This window comes from Nanorana parkeri, unplaced genomic scaffold (assembly GCF_000935625.1).
Source record: "Nanorana parkeri isolate BGI_ZX_2015 unplaced genomic scaffold, ASM93562v1 scaffold4, whole genome shotgun sequence".
NCBI lineage: Eukaryota > Metazoa > Chordata > Amphibia > Anura > Dicroglossidae > Nanorana > Nanorana parkeri.
In genome coordinates, this window is record NW_017306272.1 from 4319841 (window position 1) to 4326989 (window position 7149).

The window sequence follows — 7149 nt, forward strand, 5'->3', positions numbered from 1 at the left end:
AGTATATATATATATATATATATGACACAGCCCCATGTCCAGCAATGTGAGCCCCCCTGACGCCTCATGTAAATGAGTCAGTAAATGGTAATCCAGTCAAAACAGCTTCACTTTACTAGCAGCAGATTTCAGGAATACAGTTGCAAAATAAGTGTTTCCTTTTTTTAAAGACGCTCAATGTTCCAGGAACAGGAATTTCTAGCACCTTATTGGAAGAGAACTGGCTGTCTGCTCTTTCTCAGCCCCTGGCTCCTTCCTCCCTACCAATTGAATCCTATTAGGACAATGAGCAGGTAATGCCTCATAGCGATTTTTCTTCCATTGTATTCATTCAAAGCGATGCTCATTATAGGACATGCTAGAAGCGCCCTGGATGGGGCATATGCCAGGCACAGATACTGACTGATGCTCTGTGAACTGTCTCTGCCACATAGCAGCTGGAGGCTCTGCAAGTAATGCATGGCTGCCTTTAACCTCTTGGGTGCCAGACTAATAGGCTGCCAGTCAGCTGGACAAAAGTGGACTAAGCATACCTCTCCTTGGGGGTTCCCTTTGTTTATAAAAATATCCAGACTGTAGATACATATTTTGTGCAGGTCTTGCTATATCGCAATTAGTTAATTCCAAAAATAAATAAAAATCAGATCCTCTACACAAATTTTTGGGGGTCTGTCTATACCAGATTGTAACATGTGTGTCCAGGCCTCTTGAATTGCAATTTGAAAGCTCAGTTATTGGAACTCTAAATATAAGTTTGTATTATTACATCTGTTACATTAAATACAACAATTTACTTATTGGAAGTATGGACACGCATGTGCTAAAACACACACACACACACACACACACACACACACACACACACACACACACACACACACACACACACACACACAGTACAGTTACACTGTAATTTGTTTTATTATTATTTTTGTAAACTATAAAAATACTCTAATGAACGCTAGGCAATGGTGACAGATTACTTTCTCCAATGGACCATCTTCAGCTCCCTATGTAGCATGGAAAATATAGGCATATGTTTCAATTGGGTCCATGTCAGCTCTTACAACGCTATGCAAAGCTGAATTTAACTGCACGAGAAAATAGTGCAAAGTTTATACCTTTAAAAAAAGAACAAACTTCACGTTTATGAGCACAAACCCCGTAAATTCCCGAGATAAACATTTCTCTTTCACAATGACACAAGCCAGCTTAATTGTATTCCAGGCAATGAATAATAAGAAAATAGAATTTAGGTATGAAATTACACTGTGGTGCAGTTGTTTACTGTGATTTAATCTGCTGGTATATACGTGTCCATAGACAAGTTCTGATAATATGTACAAATATCAGTTAACATATATTGCAGATATTCAGGCTGCGCATCTGCAATTGTCACCTTGCCTTTGATCTACAGGCAATGTGTACTTTTTGTATTTAGGGATACATGAAATACAGAGGTAATAGGATAAATGCCGTGCGTTAATATCAGTAGTAGCATTTTATATGTGGCTATGTTATTAGTGACAAGCTGTGACTATGGAGCTTTTAGTGAATACATGCAGAAATATAGACGGTGGCGTGTGGTCAAGTGCACCAAAACTACGGACGTCTACAGTTTCGGAACAGGCATAGAAGACAGAAATCTATATAGACCATAAAGAAGAAATGCATAATTATAGTACTGCTTAGGTGATCGCCCGATTGTCTCCTGGCTAACCAGGGGAGCGGAACCAACCGCAACACAATTACTACTATTTATAGTCATGACAATTAGGCCAACATACAATAAAACAATTAGTCTCATGTACACAAACATAGCCTAAGAGACAAAGAGAGACATCTATTAATGGTTTCTATATGTCTCTTGCACATAACTGCTTATTTAGATTGATTAAAAAAATAATAATATATATATATATGTGTGTATATAATATGTGAATAAGTGCCCCTCTTATTATCTTTCTTTTCATATATAACTCATTAAGGAGACTTTTCTCTTGTCCAGGGGATTCTGTGGTAGCTTCTTACAACCAATTATGTTTAGGGAAGTTTCTTTTTTTTAATTTAATTGGTTATGGTTGAGGGCTTATTCACACTGGTGCTTTGAGTTTTGCAACCGAGACAAAATGCTTTTAAGGAGGACATTCTCACACTGGTGTTGTGTTTTGGTGCATTCTGCAAAAAAAAAGTGGTTTGTTGCATCTTTGAATGTGTTTCCTTGTTGGCCCCATTTTAGTTGAATGGGATCCTTTAAAATCATACTAAATGCACCTTACTGCACACGCTTTGCAGTATGTATTATAGGTTAAAAGAGCCCTCACTATTTCCAGTAAATAGTGGTCCACTGAGTTATATGTGTAATGCCTCACAAGGTGAGGCTCATTTACTCAAAGAGTTGAGAATCTTTACTGAATAAATTGAGTTAAGAATCATTTCAACTGACCAATCATGTGAAAAACAAATTCCTATTTTATTTATTTCATCTGTACATGATTGGGTTTTCAAAATGAACACAGTTACAATTTATTGAAGCTGATTTGCTAAAGGAATTGAGAATGTTCACACAATAAATGGCATGAAGATTAACTTCAGCTATGCAATCATGTGAAAGGCAAATCCCTGTTTATTTATTTCATTTGCAAATAACTGGACAATTGAAGTGAATCTTCACCAATTTATTGTGCAATGATTCTCCACTCCTCTAGTAGATCAGCCTCATTGAGTGAAGATTCTCAACGTCATTAGTAAATCAACTTTACTAACTTTTTATTATTACCTATGTGTTCATAATTAATTAAAAAATTGTCCTCATGCCCAAGTGTATTTATTTATTTTATTAATTTAAATAGTGTAAAAAAAATGTCCCAGCATCTTGTAGAAAACAAAGATTGCTTATATTAGCCCCTACTTCTAAATATGTGTACAGTCTAATGTCCTTGCCAGGGTCACACACGAATACTAAGGGATCATTCACACCTAAGTGGTTATGCTCAGTGGTGCACCACATGATAACTAAGCCTGTGAGGAGTGGGGCATTTTATTTAGTGGTACAGCTCAAATTGTGTCCTAAAATTCCTGCATGCAGCATTGTGGGTTCACTTTACGAAGAGGTTTTTTTTTTTAATGATAGGTGTTCTCTTTAGGATGCCATCACTGCAGCCAAAGAGCACTTTAAATAAAGAGATTTCTTTAGTATACAATTTAGTTGAGAACACTTGTGCCACTATCAATATACTATAAATATATTGTATTTGATACACAAAAATAAAACACCAGGAGGTAAACTGGAAATGTGGAGATGTTTTGTTCACAATTATTCTCAATTAGGGATAAGGTTAGGATTAGCTGTTACCATGGGTTTAAGGGTTGGCATGGGTTGGCAGATTGAATTCTTTGCAACCAGGGGTGTAACTAGAGCTTACATTGCTCCATACTAAATGAGAGCTGCACCTTAATGGGTCAAGTCAGCAGCAAAAGGCCTGCACTCCTCCTCTTTGCTTACTTCAGGGGGCTGTGAAAGATCCAGGAGAAGGCACACTGCTGGAGCTGGTGGTGTCGCCACATGTCTTGTCTGATGATGACCTTGCAGAAGAGGAAGATAAATAGGAGGAGGGTTGGGGTGCTAGTGATGAGGAGAAGAGGCTTCTAGGCTTCAAGGGGGACATGTCACCCCCTTATACCTCATGAGTTGTACCAGGGTGGGGTAAGATTGTTGAGGAGAGGGTTGTCCTTAGTGACCTCAAGGATTTGGGTTCCTCTGCCGCAGGTAATTTGTGGTGAATGTGGTCTTTCGTGCTCAAATGACTTTACAAGGACCCCAAGATTTGGGACATCAAAGAGAGGGAACACTGATGGGTGACCACGCTAATAGATCCCCAATACAAGGGTAAAATGGCCAATCTACTACCACTATCCCAGAGGGAGCCCAACATATGGCACCTTAAGGAGGTGCTGCATAAGAACCTCTTGGCTGCATTTCGTGATGGTGACATAATTCCCTTTGATGTTCCTCCAATCCTTTGATCCCAAAAAGGAGGAGCAGCAGTCGAGGCAGCTGCCTCAGCTACAGTTTTAGGAGTATTTTGTAAGCCACAGCAGCCAGGCCTGGCTGCAGGCAGCACTCACAGGAAGAGTCTGAAACAAATGGTTCCTGAATACATCAGGTCCAGGGCTGATGTGGACACTCTCAAAGGGGAGGTTCCTATGGACTATTGGGCACCAGGCGGGCCACTGGCAGGAGCTTGCACAGTATGTGCTGGAGCTTCTGGCTTGTACTGCAGCTAGTGTGCTGTCTGAAAGGGTCTGCAGTATAGCAAGCGGTTTTGTTACAGAGAGGTCAATCTGCCTTTCCTCCGACACTGTGGGCCAGCTCACCTTCATTAAAAGGAGCTAGTCTTGGATTACTACAAAACCCCTGCTGCTGATGTTACATGTTATATGACTAAACTTTTATTATCATCTGGGCCCCAAATAAATGATTCCTGCCACCATTCCCAGCTCCTGCCAGCTCTTTTGGCCTATTCCAGTGCCGAAGCACTGTAAAGGTGCTCCACAATGCTTCTGAAGCTGACCCACAGCTACCAAATATCTAATGTTTGCTTCAGTATAAGTTCTGCTTTTGTCTCAAATTTGGTGGTCTATTCCTGTACCCAGACACTGCAAAGGTGTCACAATGTTTTTGCAGCTTTACCTCAGCTGCCAAGTTTCTATTGCTTGTTGCAGCATACATTCTGCTTTTTTTCAAGGTTTGTGGCCTATTCCACTACCCAGACACTGTAAAGGTGCCACATAATAATTCAGGAGCTGGACCGCACAGTAGTTGGCAATTTTCTAATGTTAGCTGCAGGGTAAATGCTAAGTTGCAACTTAAAGTTTGTTGCCTATTCTGCTGCTCCAGCAAATGTTTGTGGCTATTGTCTCTCAGATAATATACTATAATGTTTATTTCAAGATAAAACCTCTCTCTCTCTCATTTATATTGCTTCCTAACCAAGCTGCTTACCAGCCACTGAACAATATCAGTGACCAGTGTCTCTTGAATAATACACTCTAATGTTTATTCAACCTAAAACCTGCTTATATACTGTCCAGAGACTGTACATTATTTGTGGCTATTGTCTCTCAGATAATACACTCAATTTTTTTTTGCAAGGTAAAACCTAGCTAACCTTTCTATTTATTGTCTATTCAAGTGCTGGCTTCAATTGCTTCATACCTAAAGTCTATATTTTTAATATTTTGTAAATAAGTAGGAATACAGTAATAGGAATGAGTTTCATGGAATGTGGGTTTGTGGTTTTGAAATGTCATTGGGTACATTGTTTCGACATCTTATTAAACCTTTGAGACAAGTTTAATAAAATGTGTGGTGCTTCGAAAAAAGAAGCTCACAAAGCATACTATTTAACTGTTTTGCAACTGGTCAATTTTTATGAAGTTGAGGTCCTTATCTTTATTTTTATAAGCATAAACGTACATTTAGCTTTTAGGTCCATTGTCACTGCTACTTCAACTGGTAAATTCAGACCTATTACTTCGGGATGAAAAAATCAGAAGTCACAGCCAAAATTACCTAAATGCCTAATTTTTCAAGCTGAAATGAATCAGATTGGGATGTCAATGATGCATTTAAGCCAAGTAAAAATGTAAAATTAAAAAACATCAATTACACATCCAAAATATTTGATTCCAAAATATGGTGTCACTGACGCTGCCAGTGACAATTGTGCTTTTCTGTAACAAGCACGTGAGGTAAAGGATTGGTGTTTTTCACCCTTGAAGTTGCATGTATAGGTCCTCTGCCCACTGTATTGTATTTTTTTAAAAATATTTTTGTTTTTTTTTGTTAAATGTAATTGCATGACAGTGCCCAGCTCCCCACACCCCTTTCTGACAATAGCTTGCCTTTTAGCCCTGAAAATAACTAGAATTATTTACCAAGATTTGCCCCAGTAAACTTTAATGTGGTTTAATGTTTCTCGGATTTCAAGCAGGATATGACTGACACCACGTGAATTAAATCAGGGCAGATTCGCTCATTCCTATTAACAGTTATTTTAAAAGAAGAGATGAGCCACATTTCTAACCTATATGATTCTTGTACTATAGGTGCTTATGAGTTTATGTTTTTTGGGAGATTATTGTAGATTATTACAGTTTGATTAATTTCTTGTAAGAAAGCTATGCAATCTAATTTTAATATGGTTAACATACTGGCTGTCGCCATATTACTTTGCAAAGAATCCTAGTCTGATTATATGATTACAGTTCCCTGTATTAAAAATGTCTCTGGAGAAAGGGTCTTTGTTGCCATAGAAACCAGTCAGAATACTCTTTGCATGTTCTGCCTTGCACTAGGAAAATGACAGCTGGGATTCTACTGGTTGCTGTTGACTACAGAGAAATTCACTATAACACAGTATCTGAACCCAGTCATGAAAATGTCATATAAGCTTTATTAAGTTAATGTAATTTTAAAAGTTGTTTTACTGTTTTTTTAAATGTAGCTTTTATTAAAATAATACATAGTTATCCTGCAGCGAAGGTGCTTGTTCAGGTACTACCTGTTTGGGGTCTCTCATTTGCACTCCAGCATTGTCACCCTATCTAATGGGCCCCTGGTGGAGACTACAAGTAGCCATGCCGACACTAATTGTACAGGCATTGTCCACTGTCAAAAAGCTGATTTAAAAAAAATTGTATACTCAACCGCAACAGATAAAACATATATCCTTTAGTCAATGATCTGATTGCAGGAACTCTGACCAGTGTAGTCAGTAAATTGACTTTAAACTGCTAATACTTCCTCCAGTGTTGGCAGATATAATTATGTCACTATGCCAAAAATAATGTGATGTTACCAAACCTGGTTATTATATTAGGTTGTTAACATGATTACAGCACATATGATTTAATATTTGGACTATATATTGGAAATAATTCTCAATATTTGTTTCTACTTCATACTTATCATCTGGAGGCCAAGCTTCTTGCGTGGTGCGGTTGTCTGCCAGGCGGATATCGGTACCACCCACTGCTTTTCTGCATACAGTATAATGGATTACAGAAAACTTATACTGTAGTAGAGTTCTGCAAAACTGAGTTATGCTACCCCTGGTTGTACAGGCAATAGTATGTTGCTGGATG